This window comes from Phyllostomus discolor, chromosome 4, assembly GCF_004126475.2.
Source record: "Phyllostomus discolor isolate MPI-MPIP mPhyDis1 chromosome 4, mPhyDis1.pri.v3, whole genome shotgun sequence".
In the NCBI taxonomy this organism is placed as follows: Eukaryota; Metazoa; Chordata; class Mammalia; order Chiroptera; family Phyllostomidae; genus Phyllostomus; species Phyllostomus discolor.
In genome coordinates this window covers 123,929,493-123,949,579 of record NC_040906.2, presented here as the reverse complement: position 1 = coordinate 123,949,579, position 20,087 = coordinate 123,929,493, and positions in this window count along the sequence as shown.

Below are 20,087 nucleotides of genomic sequence, written 5' to 3'. Positions count from 1 at the left end.
TGGGAGATTATCAGCTCTGACCAAGATAGAGGCTAAGAGTGCAAGACTGATTCTTCTCAAGAACGTACTTTTTATATATAAGAATTCTCAGCTTTTCTTACTTCTTTGGAACACTCTGAGTATTGTCTAGTTGTGTTTCCAGTTTTTAAATTCTAAGGTCCTTGAATAAACCTTTGTCATTTGTTTCTAGTGAAATCTTCCTGACTCTTGTGTTTGGCTGACATCTTACCATGAGTAAAAGTAGAAGAAGTGAAAAGTTTAAGAAACACTATGAGAGAATATGGTGGAGGAAAAGAGGTAGTCTGAGCCTGACTGTGAGTGTCAGTCTGAGGAATTCTGGCTTACAGCTGCCGTCCATGTGGTGCGCTGGGCACTTTTCAGGAGGGAAATAGTATAACCAGATACAGTGAAAGAGGCCAACTAGTAGGCAGTAAATTAGGCAAGCGTACTGCAGGTATTAGAAGGGCAGAACAAAGAGTATGTTAGTTGAAATTCTTTCAGTGCAAGTGATAGAGATTCAGCTCAAACCCAGATAAGCAAAAGAGTTTATTTCCTGGCTGAAATTACTAGGAAGAATGTGAGGTTGTTTTAGGGAACAAAAGGATAGGAGCAGGAAACACTGCTTTGGTGATAGTATAGGGACTCATCACCGCTACGTCTCTCCTTCTCTCCATGAATTTGGCTTTATTCTTGCTGCACAAAGGCCTCTGAATGTGGTGGTAGAACAGCTCCCAGCAGTCTGGGATTCATTTTGTCCCCCAGGTTAGCGGGCCTACTGGACTTTGTCTAGAATCAGGACAATCAATCCCAGCAAATGACTCTGAGAGACCCTGCTCTGGTCACATGCCCATTACTTGTTCTGAACTTTTTACAGTTTCAGTTAGACTGCTTTTGGCTGGGAACCATACAATGCCCATTTTAAAATGATTTAAACAATGAGGATAATGTAACTTTTTTGCTTACAAGAAGTTCTAGGCAGCTTACTGTTGAGACAGCTTAATATAGAGACTTGATGACATCAGGGTCACAGGTGGGCTTCGCTGCTGTTCTCTTGACTTGCCCTTCAAGGGCAAGGTGGCCGCTTCATTCCCAAGAATCATCTTCACGTAACAAGGTTCAGGGAAGAAAAAAGTGTGTCTTTGACTTGCAGCCATATTAAGGGAAAGGATCTCTTCTCAGGAAATGATCTCTTAAGTTTCATTAATTGTGATTGTGTCATATAACAGTGTTCAGCCAAACACTGGTGAGGCAAATAGGGTAGACAAGACTGGCTTAGGCCAGTTGACCTATACCCTTAGGGCCACAGATACTCATGAAGCACATGGGTGCCCAATATCTAAAACACAGTTAGTGTTCTGATATAAACAACATAGAGGAAAAGGGTGACTAGATAAGCAACTAACATTATCTGCCACACAAAGAGAATGGGACACTATTAGTTCTCTACAGCTGCATACAAATTAGGTGTCAACTTCATGGCTTAAAACAAAACATGTTTCTTTTATCACAGTTTCTATAAATCAAGAGTTTTGGCACAACATAATAGGTTTTCTGTAAGTCTGCAATTGAAGGGTAAGACAGCACTAGGTTTTCATCTCCAGGCTAACCTGGAACAAGGTCTATTCCTAAATTCATTCAAGTCGTTGGCAGATTCTCTTTTCTTGCTGTTATAGGACTGAGGTCCCTGAATTCTTTCTGGTGGCCCTCAGCTTCTAGTGACCACTGACAGTTCCCTGCCAAGTGAGCTTCCCCAGCATGGACACTTAACTTCATCAAACCAGAAAAAAGAATCTCTAGAGCAGTCTACCAAAACAGGTCTTACACGATTAGTATGACATAAACATGGGAATGACAACCCCATCACCATAGTTATAGGTCATAGATCCCACTCACCCTCACATAGAGGGGCATGGATGCCAGGAAGTGGGGATCAAGAGGGGTCACCTAGTATTGGTCTGCCACAGACACCAGGCACAGCCAGGCCTGCATATACCCAACTCATTTACCAGAAAAAGGGCAATAGGAAAGCTTTCTGGGAAATTAATAATGTAAGCTGCTTCAGTTTATATGGAACTGAACGAGACATTCTGAAAATAGAATTGCTGAGATTTGGCAACCATTGAGAATGGTATAGGAAATGGAAGAGAAAAAGGTGACTCAGGGCTCAGAGACAGTGACTGGAAAGAGGACAAGCTATTACCAAACTGGGGACTCCAGCAGAATGAGTAAGAATGGAGGAAGGTGAAGAGATTCATTTGAAGCTCCCATAGGACGTCCACCTGTGGAGTCGTGTCTCTGGAGATGAGGAAAGACACTGAGGCACAGATTTGGAGGATATCATCAACCTGGAGGTAGGTGACGTTCACAGGTGAGGAATGGTGGTACATTTGTGTATGTAGCAGCTGGTAACCATGTCCACACATCATCATGCTCAAAGCCTTTTGTATTTCTACTCAAACTCCTTAAGCTTGCAAGGTCCTTCATGGTTTAGCTCTTGCTTACCTTTCTATATTCTTGATAGACCCTCTCTCTAGAACTCTATTACACTCCCTACAGGTCTCCAAAGTGTCCTGTGATCTCTGCTTTCTCTTTCTTTGCTTACCATTGCCCCACTGCATGAAACACTTCATCTCTCCCCCCATCATTGCCCGGCTATGTATCCTTTGAGTCTCCATATAGATTATACCCCCTGGAAAGACCTCCTGAGATAATTTAAGTATCCCCTCATTGTGCTCCCAGAGCATGCTGTGCAATCCCTTTCTGTAGTTCTAATGGTATTATATTGTCCTTATCTATATACTTGTCTCTTTATATACTACAAGGTTCTTGAAGACAGACTTGGGGCCTAGCCCACAATCGTATGTCCAGTTCCTAGCACACAGTCTTTTTCAGCACACAGAAGATGCTTAATAAGCATTTGTTGAATGAGTGAGTGAATGTTAACATATTTCCCTTTCAGTTAAAATTTATTTGCTTACAACTATCAGAAACCTCAATCCAAAAGGAATTAATACTTAAGCAAAAAGGAGATTTAATGGCTCACGTAAGCAAGGAAGTCCAGAAGTTATACTGCTTGATTCAGGTGTGACTTAATGCAAAAGCTCTAATAATGTACTCAGGTTTTCTTTCCCCATTCTTTGACTTTGCTCGCTGTAGCTTAGCTTCATTCACGAGGTGGGTCTCCCTCATCATAGCAGGATGGCTACATTTGCACCTGGTCTTGTACCTTTACACATTCAAGCCCAGTGGGAAAAATGCCTCACTCCCAGAAACCTGAGTAGAAGTCTTCTGGAGTCTCAGTGATTCTGAGAGAACTCCCTGTCCATTCCTGAACCAATCACTGTCTGTCCAGGAGAATGCTCTGATCGCTAGGCCTGGGTTGCAGGCCATGCCCAGATCTGTTCCACCAAAACCACTCAGACTGGGGGCAGCAGATGGAGCTGGAAATTGGGAAGGGGTAGACTCTCCAGACAAAAGCATTGGACATTCCCTGGAATTTTGGTGAGGGGACTCCCAAAAAGCAAATTCTCCTTAAGCAATGACTAAGCAGGGAGATAGGGAGGACAAAGCTCCAGCAAAAATTCTAAGTGAGATAGGCAAAGAACTAAAAACAAAAAATGTATAGTGTCATCCAGGAACGGAGACTAATATTTGTTTAGCATTGACCATTTGACAGGAACTGTTCATACATTTTCTCATTTAATCCTCATAATAACCCTGATACATAGACTTTTTAAATCCCCAGCTGAGTCTCAGAGAGAATATGTGACTCACCCAGGCCACACAGCTAGTAAGTCCTGAAGCTGAAACAGGAGCTCTTTGTGTTCAAAGAACCACATTGTGACAAGGGTTCAGCAAGAGGTCTAATCTGGCAAGAGCACTGAGATGAGTCAGCGCTAAAACGAGGACTGGACATATGGAAATAGGAAGACCCAGCTGACTTTCATGATGGCTGTTTCAGATATGCTGTGAGGGCCTCAAGGACTGAATAAGGAGCAGGCAGTGACTCTTCCAGGAACTGACAATGAAAAGAAGGAGAAACATGGCAGCAATTACATACCTGCTTAAATGTGTCTCCCCAGGCACAAAGTGGGCTCCTCAAAGGCAAGGACCTTATCTGTTTTTATGTCTCTAGCCTAGGAGAAGCCTTTCCCACAATACCTATCACCAAGCACTTGTTCAACTAACATGCCAATCATTGACTGGATGAATGGAAGAAGAACAACTATTCCCAAGAGGAGAGGAAGACAGAGAAAGAAATGTAAAGATAAGTTAATTTGAACATATTTCTAGGCCAAGTACAAAGAGGTTAACAATGAAAGAAAAAGTTGATGAATGAAGCGAAGTCTCCTGTGAGGCTCTTGTGAAGCTCAATCCCATGGAGGAATAAGCTTTAGATAAGGTTGCAATTTTCCCTCCTCCCAAAGCAAAGGGGAGGGAGACAAACACAGGCTGTGATCTTGGGAACATCTGCAGTGAAGGGGAGGAAAGTAAAAGCACTTTTACTTACTGCCCTCAGTCTCCACTGGGAAGTAGTAAAGGTGCTTATTTCTCTAACTCAGTTGAATGTACCTTGAAGGCAGCCCCAACATGTTGCTCCGTGTCCCACCCCTACAGTCCTAAGACACAGAATAGATACTAAAATAAATGTATAAACTCAATGGGTTGGGTAGAAATAAATCAGATTATCTTTTATTGATTTTTAGAGAAAAAGGAAGGGAAAGAGAGAGAAGTTGTGTGTATGTGTGTGTGAAATTTGTTCCACTTATTTATGCATTCATTGGTTGATACCTGTATGTGACCCATAAGTTTAAATTATCTTTTATAAAAACTTGAGCACAACCTGCAGAAAGGACAGCCATGATATAACTCTAATTTGGGCTTATAGGGGGCTGTGGGAAGATGGAGGGAGGCATTGTAGTGTACATGTGATTTGCTATACAGGGTTTCTGCTGAGCCAATAGCTCCTTATCATTTTCTAATATAAGCTGACACCTCACTTCTTCAGAATACCTGGGCTTGGGCAGTGATTATTAGGTTGGGCATTTGTAATTACAGGTCTGTCTTGGGATATGATAGAATATGAGGTCTCAGAGGTTATCAATCAGCAAAGATTTGCTCAGCTTTCCCTAGGCCAGTGCCCAGGCCCTCTCCCCCCAGAAGACTGCTCAGCCAGCATCAACACAGTTCAGAAAGTGGCAAAACTAACGACGCCACCTCTAACCACATGTCCATTCTATCCATTCCCTAGGGGTTGCTGACAGCACCCAGGTGAGTAAAGCTTAAGGCTGCTGGGGGTGCCTCCAGATGCAGAAGGTGGTAGCCTTAACTTGAACTCTAACATGGCTTTAAATTATTCACCTCATAGATTGAGGGAAGATGGATGACTACTGATTAGAACAATGATGAACTGAAAAAAAGGGAAATAATCCACAGTGACAAACTCACTTCCTTGTCTGTGTTTAATCTCTAACAGCTATAAGGATAACTGGTGGGGGTGAGGTGGTAGCATCAGTAGGCCCCCTTTGGCCACAGGTAAGCCCCTTAATGGATGTGTTCCAATGAGGAGGAGCAAAGGAAGGATACTGGAGAGAATGGAGTTTAATTCTACTTCGTTGTAATGGAAGGCCAAGGCCAAGCTGGGTTAAGCAGGGAAGCAAGAAGAACTCACTGTTCACCTCCAGGGATTTCTGGTATTCCTCATTGTACAAGTAGGTGGTTTATCTCCAGGTAAGATATTTTGGATTCTTTGTACACGGTTGATGCGTGCTTTCTGCTGGGGGCCTGAAGGGAGGGGACAGAAGTTTGGCCTTGGAGCCAGCCAGAATGAAACTCTTGATATATGAATCTTTCACCTAATTTCAAGCAAATATATTTGCTTTCTTTACTCCTTCCACTTACCCAACTCTACAGGCACAGAGTTCCCAACTTTACCAACAGGTATGTGTTAATCAACTGCCCCTTTACAGTGGAGTATCTAGTATTGTGACAGGGGGCAAAACTATGCAACAATTGAAATTAATCTTCAGTTCCTATTTCTCCTGGCCCTCCCCTCCCCAACTCTATAACACAATCTAGTTGTCAAGAAAATCAGTCCATTTCTGGTTGAAAGGGTGACTTTTTTCCTGGTGTATTTTTCTTTTAATAATGGGCCTTATATTTCATTTTCCTATATATCATCTCATTTGGACAGCAACTGTGTGAGGAAGGCATTGACGGTCACTATTTCCCAAAAGATATTTTTTTGACCACTTGTAAAATGAACTACCACTTACTGAGTATTTTTACATTCCAGCCCCTGTGCATTGCAAGGCCGTACATACCTCAATTAACCATCATAACCACACTTGAAGGTTTATAATATTAGCCCTATCTTACAGAGGAGAAGCTAGGTCTAAATAACTTGCCAAAGGCCATATAGCAAAGTGACAAATCAGTATGACCTGGGTCTGGTCAAGTGCAAATCCTGTGCTTTTACCTCCCACACCATTCTGCCTGTGCAGAAGGCAGGCTAGACTTGTATGCCCATTATCTAAAGGGCTTTTCCTCTTTTAAAAATGGAAGTCCAGAGAACTATTTTATAAAACTAACAGAGTTGGGGCTAAAGCCTGCTCAAATAATTGATACCAGAAGACAAATTCCTGCATCTGGAGGGACTTAATCCCACATTGTACTTTCAGGCACAGTAATAAGAATGTAATAATTTGCTTTGTATCTCTCAAACCATATAGCAATCCAGGTTTCTTCTGCTACCCAAAAGCAGAGTGCTCCTATGAAACCTCTGGTAAGCGGAAATGCCATAAAGTGGAGAAACAGTTACCATTAATTTATATGGAAAATGTTTTGAGCATTTGCAGACCCAAACAATAACCTACCAAATCATATTGCATATGCTAATTATGTCCAGTTTTACACTAAGCATAACACCCTTATGGTCTCTCTTTAGGCTTCTCTTATACATAAGACACATTTTGCTAACAGATGCACAGAATGAATGGACATAAAGCACAGATGCTTACAGACAGCTCTGGGGGCTTGGCCTGATGCTGAGATGCTGAGTGTGGTTCCCAGGGAAGGAGCTTGGCAGGGCCACTCTCACTGCTTGGGTGTGTGCTGTCTCTATAATAGCTAGTTTTTTGCTTTGTACTTTTTTTTCAAAGAAGTGAAAACCCTCTTCAGATTTCTTTCAGTTACCAAAAACAGGTACTAATGTAGGTCTTTTATAAAAGCAAAGTGGCAAAACACAAACTTTCAAAGAATAGAGGATCCCTGTAACTGACTATAATAGCTGACTCTTATTTCATAAATTGAGTCCAAATGAAACCCAAGAATGTCCTAGACCTCCTGAAATCTGGCTCCTCCCCTCCACCTACAATTTCACTGAAATTGCTCCTGTGGAGATCACCCATGATGTCCTGGCTGAGTCCTTTTACTTTACATTCATATCTGTCTTGGCCTAGTTGCAGCATTTAATTGCTGACCATGTATTGAAAACCTCCCCTCCCTTGATTTCCAGGCAGCAGTCTGTCCTGGTTTTAGTGCTATTTCTTTGGCTTTCCCTTCTCAGCCTCTTTCAAAGGCTCAGGTTTCTCTGACTGTGTGAGTCATGGTTTAGGTCCAAAAGGCAGAATCCACCCTGGCTACTGTAAGCAGAAAGGGACACTTACAAGGTATTGACTGAGTTACAAAATCCAGGGAATTGTTGAAGAATCAGACCCTAGGCTGAGTCGCCAGAAACAAAGTCACACTCAGGAGTGAGTTGCCAAGGGAGCTGCTGTTCCTGCCACAATTGTGAAGCCTGATGAACTAGGAAACTGTTGCTATGGCTGCAACCTGAGATGTTGAGAGCCTGTTGCACTCTACACCAGCATAACCTCCTGCCTTTTCTGGTCACCACTTATTTAGCTCTTAAGTTGGAGTCTTATCTATGTGTGTCTAATGGGCAGAACCTAAATCACATCCATGGAACCCTAGATGCAAGAAGTCTGAAAAATGTTCTTTTTAGTTTTGAGGTACAAGAAGACACAGTAAAAGAAGGTTGAAATAGACATTGAGTCACATAGTTCCTTTAAACTTTGGTGTTCTTCAGAGTTACATTCTTAGCTCTTTTCTTGCCTGATGCTGAGACTATCCTTTCATCAACTCATGGCTTCAATCACCATGTGGATTATCTCTAACCCTGAGCTCCAGATCTGAGTGTCTAGCTGGCTACTAGCTAGCTCTACTTCCTCTGAAGTCAGTATCCTCCTCCTGTATTTTTTGTATCAATGAATGGCACCACCATCTATCTTATTTCTAAGCTAGAAACCAGGGACATCGCTCTGTTTCTCATCTTCCTCATATAAATGGCTGTTGTAGTAGGCAATTGGTCTATATTTCCCAGTCTTCCTGCAATTATGTGGAGCCACTTTATACCTCCTGGTCAATGTAATCTAAACATATGTCAGCAAAGTTTAGGTGAAACCCATGGAAGTTGTAACCTTTCATACATCATCTGCATTCTCTTTCCCCATCTGCCAATGAATGGAGATAACTTCAAAGACCTAGAGGAGGACAGAGCCATAGATGTAAGGAGCCTGGGTCCCTGAATGACTCAGTGTAGCTTTGCAGCTCCTGGAACAGATTTGCATTCTACTGTGAAATCGAGGTGTCAGGTCACAAAAGTGTGCTGTTCACACACAAGACGTGGTGGGCAGAGTGACCCTCAGTCAATCAGCTGAAGGGAAGGACCCACCAAAGACAGACCCAACAAAAATCAAAACCCCATTATATCCAGAGAGCCAACGTAAGTGGCATAAAGGGTATCCCAAGAGCATCAAGTTCAGGAGATCAAGAAGACTGCACCACCAGAACTTACAGGTCTCCTACCATAGAAGTTCACACCACAAATTCAGGGAGTCAAAGCAGATCAATTCAAGAAGCAGAAACAAACAAGAAGAGTCTAACAAATAACGAGGAGACAAAGAAGCAACCCCCAATCAAAAGGAAAGGAGGAATCCTCAGCAAGAGTGCTAAATGAAATAGAGGGAAGTCAACTATCAGATATTGAGTTCAGAACAATGATTATAAGGAAGCTCATTGAACTCTGTGCAAATTACCAAAAACTACAGAAAAACTATGAGGACCTTACTGCAAACTATAGCAGCATGAAAAAGGACATAGAAACTATCAAAAAGAGCCAAAAGGAAATGAAGAATACAATTTCTGAATTGAAGAATATAGTAAAGGAATCAAAAGCAGGCTAGATGAAGCAGAGGACTGAATCAGTGAGCTGGAGGATAAGGTAGGAAAAACTCCCAGATAGAGCAAGAAAAGGAAAAATAACTCAGAAAAGACAAAGAGTGGTAAGGAACTGCAAGACAACATAAAATGGAATAATATCAACATAATAGGGACACCAGAAAGAGAAGAAGAAGAGCAAGGGATAGAAAACCTGTTTGAAAAAGCAATGATGGAAAACTTCCCTAATTTGATGAGAGGAAAAGTCACACAAATCCAGGAAACATAGAGTCCTAATCAAGAGGAACCCAAAGAGACCTTCTTCAAAATACATAATTAAAATGGCCAAATTCAAAGACAAAGAGAAAATCTTAAAGGCAGCAAGGTAGAAACAGGAAGTAACATACAAGGGAGCCCTAATAAGGCTAGCAGCTGACTTTTCAACAGAAACACTACAAGCCAGAAGGTAATGGCAAGAAATATTCCAAATAATGAAAAGCAAAGGCCTACAACTGAGACTGCTCTATCCAGCAAGGCTCTCAACTAAAGTGGAAGGCAAAATAAGGAGCTTCCCAGATAAAAGAAGGTTAAAAGAATACCAAGCCAGCATTGCAAGATATGCTAAAGGGAATGCTTTAAGAAGATGAAGAAAAAGAGTGAAAGAGAGAGGAACACAGGTTCAAAGAAGAAAAATGGCAATGAGTACCTATCAATGATAACCTTAAATGTAAGTGGACTAAATGCTCCAATCAAAAGACATAGGGTAGTTGAATGGATAAGAAAACATGAGTCACACATATGCTGCCTACAAGAGACCCACCTCAGAACAAAAGATCTACACAGATTAAAAGTGAAGGTCTGGAAAAAAATGTTCCAAGTAAATGGACAAGAAAAAAAAAGGTAAGTAGGAATACTTATATCAGACAAAATAGACTTCAAAACAAAGTCCATAAAAAGAGACACAAGACACTTCAAAATACTCAAGAGAAGAATCAATCAAGAAGACATAAATATTTTAGACATATATTCACCCAACATAGGAGCACCCAAATATATAAGGAAAATCTTGGAAAACTTCAAGAAAGATATAGACAACAACACACTTATACTAGGGGATTTTACTACCCCACCGTCAACACAGGATAGATCTTGCAAACAAAATATCAACAAGGATATTGCATCATTGAACAATGTCCTAGATCAAATGGACTTAACTGATATATTTATAGAACCTTTTATCCCAAAGAAGGAAAATCACACCCTTTTCAAATGCACATGGAACATTTTCAAAGATAGACTACATGACGGGACACAAAACAAGCCTCAACAAATTCAATAAAATAAGTCATGTCAAGCATTTACTCAGACCGCAAGGACTTGAAACTAGAAACCAACCTTAAGGAAAAAAAATCAAAATTATTCAAACTCATGGAGACTGAGTAGCATGCTATTAAACAATGAATGGGTTAATAATGAGATCAGGGGAGAAATAAAAAAGTTTCTGGAAACAAATGAAAATGAACACACAACAGCTTAAAACCTAGGACACAGTGGAGGCAGTCTTGAGAGGGAAGTTTATGGCAATACAGGCCTACCTAAAAAAGATAAAATCATTTCAAATAAACAACCTAACCCTACATCTACAAGAACTGGAGCATCAACAGCAAACAAAGCCCAGAGTGAGTAGAAAGAAGGAAATAATCAAGATCAGAGCAGAATTATATTACAAAGAGACTAAAAGAAAAATTCAGAGGAGCAATAAATACAAGAGCTGGTTCTTTGAAATGAAAACAAAATTAACAATCCTTTAACCAGATTCATCAAGAAAAAAAAAGGATCCAAAATAAAATCAGAAATGAAAGGGGAGAAATTACAACTGATACCACATAAATACAAATGATTGTAAAAAATTACTATGGACAACTATATGCTAAGAAATTTGAAAACCTGGGTGAAATGGACAAATTTTTAGAAAAATCTAATCTTCCAAAACTGAATCAAGAAGAAGCAAAAAGCTTGAACAGACTGATAACAGCTTGGTGAAATTGAAGCAGTAATCAAAATAATTCCGTCATATGAAAGCCCTGGACTAGACAATTTCACAGAAAAATTTTGCAAAACATTTAAGGAAGAGCTAACCCCCATCCTTCTCAGAGTATTCCAAGAAATCCAAGAAGAAGGAAGACTCCCAAACTCTTTTTATGAGGCCAGCATCAACTTAATCCCAAAACCAGATAAAGACACAACAAAGAAAACTACAGGCCAATATCACTGATGAGCATAGAAGCTAAAATCCTCAAGAAAATATTGGCAAGCTGCATTCAGCAATACATTAAGAAGATCATACACCATGATCAAGTGGGATTCATCCCAGGGATGGAAGGACAGTATAATATTTGCAAATCAGTAAATGTAATACATCATATAAATGAAAGGAAAGACAAAAATCACATGATCATATCAATAAATGCAGAAAAAGCATTTTAAAAAGTACAGCACCCACTTATGATAAAAACACTCAGCAAAGTGGGAATAGAGGGAGCATTCCTCAACATAATAAAGGCCAAATATAACAAACCTACAGCCAACATCATACTCAACGGACAAAAACTTTAAAAGCTTTCCCACTAAGATCAGGAACAAGATAAGAATGCCTGCTTTCACTACTTCTATTCAACCTAGTATTAGAAGTCCTAGCCACAGTGATCAGACAAGAAGAAATAAAAGGCATCAAAATTGGAAAGGAGGAAGTAAAATTGTCATAGTTTGAAGATGACATGATAGTGTATATAGAAAACCCTATAGACTCCACCAAAAAACTGCTCAACCTAATAAGTGAATTTGGTAAAGCAGTGAGATACAAAGTCAATATTCAGAAATCAAAGGCAGAAATCAAAGGCATTTTTGAATACCAACTATGAAATATTAGAAACAGAAATCAGGAAAAAATTCCATTTGATATAGCAACAAGAAAAATAAAGCACCTAGGAATAAACCTAGCCAAGGACATAAAAGACCTGTACTCAGAAAGCTACACAGCTCTGAAAAAATTAAGGAAGACACAAATAAATGGAAGCATATACCGTGTTCATGGATTAGAAGAATTAACATAATCAAAATGTCTATACTACCCAAAGCAATTTATAGCTTCTATGCAATCCCTATTAAAATACCAATGACACATTTCACAGATATAAAACAAACATTTCAAAAATTTATGTGGGACCATAAATGACCCTGAATAGCTGCAACAATTTTGAGAAAGAAGAACAAAGTAGGAGGTATCACCATACATGACATCAAATTATATTACAAGGCCATGGTAATCAAAATAGTCTGGTACTAGTGCAAGAACAGACACATAGATCAATGGAACAGAATAGAGAGCCCAAAAATAAACCCAAATCTCTATGGTCAATTAACATTCAACAAAAGGGGCAGAAGCATAAAATGAAGTAAAAATAGCCTCTTCAACAAATGGTGTTGGGAGATCTGGACAGCTATATGCAAAAAAATGAAACTCAACCACCAACTTACATCATACATAACAATAAATTTGAAATGGATAAAAGACTTAAATATAAGTCGTGATACTGTAAAAGTCCTAGAGGAGAACACAGGAGGAAAATCTCAGATATTCCACGCAGCAATATTTTCACCGATACATCCTTTAGAGCAAGAAACATAAAGAAAAGAATAAACAAATGTGACTTCATCAAAACAAAAAGCTTCTGCACGGCTAAAGAAAACATCAGCAAAATGAAAAGGGAACCAACCATATGGGAAAATATATTTGCCAATGATATCTCACAAAAGGGTTTGTTCTCCAAAGTATGTAAAGAACTCACTTGACTCCACTCCAGGAAGACAAACAACCCAATTGAAAAATGCACAAAGGACTTTAACAGACACTTCTCCAAGGAGGACATACAGAGGGCCCAGAGACATATGTAGGGATGCTCAGCATCACTAGCCATCAGAGAGATGCAACTTAAAACCACAATGAGATACCACTTCACATCAGTCAGAATAGCCATCATAAACAAACCAACAAACAATAAGTGCTGGGCATTTGGATATAAAACTTGGCTATTTGTGTCAAGACTATGCTTCCTGTGGGCTGTGCCCAGCCAATGATTGAGCATGCTGGAGGTACAAATTCAAACCCATTCCTGCAAGACACCAGATGCCTCCATTAGGTGACTTTGACTCAGGGGGTTTTCACTTTCTTGGCTGAATTACAGTGAAGTCCAGGACTCTTCGTACCCAACCTTCCTTCCTTGTTCCTCTCCTTCGCAGGTGTCAGACCTATACTGTGGTCTGGAAGCTTTTCTCACCTCCCTTAGCATTTTCTTATTTATCCTTCACAGGTGTCTCCCCCACTAAATCTCTTGCATGTCTAATCTCATCTTGAAGCTTCTCAGAAGAGTGAACTAACATAGGAAGAGAAATAGACTTTCAATGTATTATACTATGGAGATTTTGTTTCTTTTCGTTACAGTAGTGAGCTTACCCTAATGCGATAACCAAGTTTTGAATATATCTAAAAATGACTGTTTCTCCTTTTTGCAAGAGCCTTAGTTTAGGCCTACTGAACTAACTATCTGTCTTCTAAATCTAGTCTTGGTCAGCAACCCAGCTTCAGAACACACCTCCAAAGCACCTTCATGGTGACTATTCTACTATTAACTACTAGTTTTTAAACAGCTGTTCAAGAACTGAATACATGTCCTTTCATTTATCACAACAATCTTGCAAGGAAATAATTATTAGCTCCATTTTACATACAGGGAACTGATTGAGAGGGGTTACATATCTTGCCCAGTGTTATATGTCTGGTAACTAACATAACTGGGATTTGAACCCAGATCTGTTAACAAAATGTGTGTTCTTTTCACTACCCCAGCATTGCCTGGATTTAAAATTTTTTTCATGTTGCAGTATGCCATAACAGATGACTTTCACATACATTACCTACTCCCTCCAGTTTAAGTTCTAATGCAAATTTATCTGGATGGTAAAACAGATAGACCACAGACTACTCAGGGAAGGGCTCTTTTATTCATAAAAACATATTATAAATATGTGTTTAAGTAAAGTATCCATTTAATGATACTGATACTCTATGCACATTTTCTTCATTTATATTTTTCTCCTTTTTAAATTAACATGTAATAATTGGAAAAAACATAAAGAAAGTGGAAATAAATATAAAATTACAAGCAAACACAGTATTTTTTATTTTTTTTAAGGAGTAGTTGGGGACTTTTAAAAAAATTATGTTTTATTGATTATGCTATTACAGTTGCCCTGATTTTCCCCTCTTTTGACCCCCTCCACCCAGTACCCCCCACACCCTCAGGCAATCCCCACACCATTGTTCATGTCCAGGGTTCATTTAAATATATATATATACATATATATATTCATTCTTTGGCTACTCCATTTCCTATACTGCACTTTACTATCCCTATGGCTATTCTGTAACTACCTATTTGTGTTTCTTAATCCCTTCACCTCTTCACTTATTCTCCCCCACCACTCACCCTCCCATCTGGCAACCATCAAAACATCTTGGTATCCAGGATTCTGTCTCTGTTCTTCCAAGCAAACTCAGTATTCTAATCTCCACTGGTATGAAAGGTTATATCAGATGCTCCTGTAAAAGCATGAACAAAGATAAGCTGGGATGTGAGTTACGCATGTCATTCCCACAGCTCTGGTGATAACTCTATTTAAAATAACATAAAATGACATATAAAAGCAAGTGGCTCAGAGTGTATTATATGAAGGTACAAAGACGTACCTGTTTTAATTTATTAAAAGCAAGTCATTTATAATTTCAATTCTTTATTATTATTTTCAAATGTTAGATGCAACTGATAAACAACTCGCAGGCATGTGGCGTCAGTATCACCACACCTGCTGCACTACAAACAAATCCGATGATGTCATGCCCTGCTAATGATTCCTTCCAGAGGCTCTAAATCTAATTGAGGATAAGGAGCAGATTCCTCAGGCCAGCATTCCAGACCATCTGGGAATTGGCCCTTACCTCACTTTTTGAGAGTCTCACACTGCACTCCTCCAGCCCTAGCAAACGAGGGATGAGCTCTCTAATGCACCATTTCCCTTCTGCCTCTGGGTCTTTGCAAATGCTGTCCCTTGTGGAGGGAACATCTTCCCCCCACTCTTGCCTTCTGAAAACTTTAAGAATTTCTCCAGATATAATTTGTGTGTCACCTTCTCCAAAAACATTCTCCCTGAAAACATTCTTAGCTATACCCAGCTCCCAGGCTGAATTAGGCACCCTCCCCACTGCTATTGACATTCAGTTCTCCCCATGAAACTGGTTTGACTCTTGAAGTTGGAGATTGATTTTATATAAATATACTACTCCAAAATAGTAAGTGTTTAGCAAACAAATGTTTGTTAAAGTAATGAGTGACTAACAAACAGAGAAAGTAATGAATGATAGAAATTTGGCTTCTCTAGCACACAATCTGTATATACTTCATGTAATTTATAAGGACTGCTCATATGTCAATAAAAAAATGGACGTCGCATCCTGTCGTGGACATTTAAGTGTATTGTTACTTTAGCTAACATTTTGGGGTCAGAATTTCAGGAACTGAGAGTGAGGCAAGGACACTCATTAAGTGGTTAATTGGGACTTATTCAGGGGTTCCTGAACCCACTGAAATCACACACTGCATTGTGTTTGTGTGTATGTGCACAAGTGCTCACCCCCCCATTTGTGTGTTCTTCCCTATCAGGCAGGCCCAAAGTGCTCTCTGAAAGCACATGTGGAACGCAGCCAGATCTATTTCAGACAAAATGCCGTGGAAACACTCATGGAAAATGAAGGGACCGAGTTCGGCATATGTGGCCATAATAATAACAAGATGGCAGCTCCTGAGAAGGGGCAGTTCATACATCATAAATTATTATTGGGTCCTTGTCATCTGGTGAAGTGTTTCATCATCAAATACAGCATTAAAAAATGTAATGTATTTACCAACTCAAGTGTGGCAGGGTCAAAATTTACACTCTCTCCCCTCCCTCCGCATCTGTTTTGGAGTCTGCTTTTGCTCTTTGCATATAGTTGAGGGTAATGAGGGCAGGAGAACTGAAAAGTGAAAATAAAGACTAAACTGATTTACATTCACAAAATTGATTTGCAGAGGTGAAGCTTTGCCAGCAGTAGAAAAGAGATTCAGAAGGCAGAAGTCTGAATGAAACCTAGGAATGAGCTGTCCACATAGGGTTCAAGGAAGTATAATATTTTTAGGACGTGTGATGAAATGTCCTTGGCCACATCTCCACCAGACTTTAGTAAAGACATACATTGTTTTTCGAGGTCCTGGGTGTCAGATTTGTGCTTCTTTGTACTGTGGGTGCCATGCGTCAGTAAGCTTCCGCGTGGAAGCGCACAGGCCTCAGTTTATTTTTCAGGTTATGCAGGTTTGCCTGTTTGTCCTGCTCTGCAGCAGCCTGGAGTCGACACCTGACGCACCTATTTTTGGCCTGGGTTGGGTAGGTTGAAGGGAGGTGAGTCATGAGAAACTAAATAACCCTTATCAGCAGTTCCATTATCCAAGCAGCTGCCAAGTTTCTATTTGTTTTGTGGGAGGTTGAGACCATTCTTCAGTGGGGAAACTTCCCCATGAAGAACCACTGAGTCTCTGGACAAAAGAACACAAAGGGTGCCACCGTTTTCTCCTCAGAATTTTTTTTTAGAAAAATGACCTCTTTTACTACTAAAACTTAACTATAGCAACTTTAAAAATGCTTGTAGTGGGCACTGGAGGGTGCTGCCCAGATCCAGTCTGTATTCCATCAGCTGCGGGGAGGGTAGATGGCTGACAGATCCCGGCTAAACCCCTCCCCTGGTAATCATCCTCTGCTCATGTGAGCCGCTTTATCCAGGTTATCAGCTCTTCCCAGGGGCTATCTCTATTCAACGACTGGTCAGCACCCTCCATTTGGGAACAACTCATCAGGGCCATCCCAGTTCCACAGACCCTCATGGAACCTGCTGAGGCGGATGTTGTGACAGCATCAGAGCCAAGCCTCCCTGCTCAGTCCTGCTCCTTCACACTCTGTAGGTGTTGACCCAACAGCGTCCCCCAGTAAGGCTTCTGTGTATTAAACTCCTCAGAGTCTGCCTCCCAGGAAACCCAGCAAGCAGATACTAGAGCTGGGACACCCACCAAATGTCTGGAAAAAAGGACCCCATTGTGGGTGGGTGGTAGGCACACAGCAGTAGGGACATTGTTGGCATAACTTTGGAAGGGAAGGCAATGGCTAGGGCGTTAGAACCAGTATTTGAGAATTAAGAGGGACTTAGTAATTATAAGGACAATGGTACCAGGTGGCTGTGGAAAATGGTGTTCTGGAGAATGACAAAGAAAGGCTGAGTGAGAGTGATTAATCAGTGATTAGAGACTAAGCCAGAGGGCCTCATGGGCGAGCACAATGAGACTCTCATCTTCTATAGTAGGAGGGTAAATAAAGTTCAAGGCCCAGGACTTAAGCATAAAGTGGCAGAGCTCCGGAAAAGACCGAATTCCCAGTGGCAGGTCTGCTATACCTAGGTCCGAGCTCTAACTGGGAAAGAGTGGGACACTGATAAAAGGGGTGGGGTGTGGGTTTTGGGTTGATGCAATGAAAACCTTGTGTCTGCATATTCCCCAGAAGCCCCTAGACCTGAAGAAAGGGCCGATTCCTCCCTGTGAAAGGTTAGCACTCATCACTCAGTTGAGGACAGTGCTTAGGCCTTTGTCTTGCAAGATATGTGCCACCATCAGATCTGCTATCATCATGTCCCTTCTGGCCAGTAGACCAATTATAATCCACTGTAACTAATAACACAAACCCATTAAGTCACAACAAACACAGTCAAGGATGCACTGGGTCTGCTAAAGGAGGGAAAGGGACGATACCTGAAGGAGGTGCAGTGCCTGGCCAATACTGTACCAGCAGAGCTAAGAGAGCATGCATGTGATTGGTTTCTGGGGGTATGGAATCAAGGGGGAGTAGAACATAAATTTGGCCAAGGGCATGTTGTCTGATATGGGAGCATTCTTCTAGGCTACGGGATTATTAAACCCTGCCCGAGACCCCAGCACACACTGCTAGGATGGCTCTTAGAAACTTGCAGAATGTGATGTCCACACTCACTGAAGAAAGAGTAAATGCCAGAACTCCCTTGCAAATGGTGGAAAAAAGGACCAGTTTCACAGAAGGAGGGCATTCATAAATGGATTTATTATATGAGACCATAAACCCCACCAGATGACTATTGTACATGTGAGAGCTCAGAAGACACTTCACTTACTAAAGGAATATGAAAGGACCTAGTAAAAGGGACTCAGATTCACTGATGTATGTGCTGGTGGCTGTCCTTTGTCGTACAGAGCTAACGGTAAGAGATATCATTACAGCCCCGGCCAGGTGGCTCAGTTGGTCGGAGCTTTGTCTCATGTACCAAAAGGTTGCGGGTTTTATTCCAATCAGGGCACATACCTAGGTTGCAGATTCAATTCCTGGCTGGGGCACCTCGGGGAGGCAACCAATCAATGTTTCTCTCTCTCTCTCTCTCTCTTTCTCCCTCTCTCTCTAAAAATCAATAAACATATCCTCAGGTAAGATTTTTTTTAAAGGGATGTCATTACAAAACTGGGCTATTTTATAGTAATGAGGATGCTAATAGCCTAAAATATTAGAGGTCAGGTGGCAACGCTTAATCATTAGAGAAGCAACATGGGTTCAATTACAGCAGTAAGAGGCAAGGTTGGAAAGGCAGCAATAGGAGCCTGACCCACAGAAAGCTATGGAGATGTTGAGAACAGAGCATCGTTATGGGTGAAACAGATGGACAACCAACAAGAGCATTGTTCAACCTATTCAATTAAAATAGTCAAGGATGAATGATCAAGAAGCTGAGGGCTGCTGCCACCCCTCCAAAACAACCTCATGATCCTTTGCTTAGCTTCTAGAGCTGAGTTAGTTTTCACACTCAGAACTCTTGACTGAACCGCAGAAGACACTGAGTACTAGACAGACAGAATGACTCAGCCAGGTAACATTGGCCAGCCTCTGTGCTGTGCCTCAGTGTTTTCACAAAAGCAAAATAGCCATGATGGCAGGGATGGAGCATATGCATGGGCTCAACAGAATGGGCGCCCACTCACCATGACTGCTCTAGCTACTGCTGCTACCAAATTTCCAAACTGCTAGATATAGAGACCAACTCTATGTCCATAATATGGCATCATCCCTTAGGGGAGACCAACCAGGGATTTGGTGGCAGGTTGACTTCATTGAATTCCTTCCAACCTGGACGGGGCAATAATCCACTTTGTCATCTTGACTGAAATCAGTAAATATTTCAGCTCTGAGTTTGCCTTTCCTGTTTACAGGGCCTCAAACAGCATCATTTTCCAAAGGCTTATAGCGAGTTTGATCAGCTCACAGGGGAGCCTACAAAGATTGCACTGGAAAAAGAAATACACTGTATAACGAATGAGATAGTGAGCACATAACCATGGGATCCACTGGCCCTTTTCCATACTGCACAAATACAGCAATGGAATGACTTGTTCAAAAGTGTTTTGTGCAGGTCTCAGCCTACACAAATAGTAATAATAATAGTAATAGTAATAATAATAATCAGCTAGAAATGCCTGGTCTCCAGTGAGCTTCCCACAAATGTCTCCCCTTTCCAAACCAATGTTGGACAAACCCTTACAGTTATTATGACTGCAAGATGCCCTACAGCAATAACCATCAGGGAACTTTGAAGGAAAGAAAAGGTTATTATTTACAAGTGCTAGCATATACAAGACCTGCACAGCAGTGTTGTT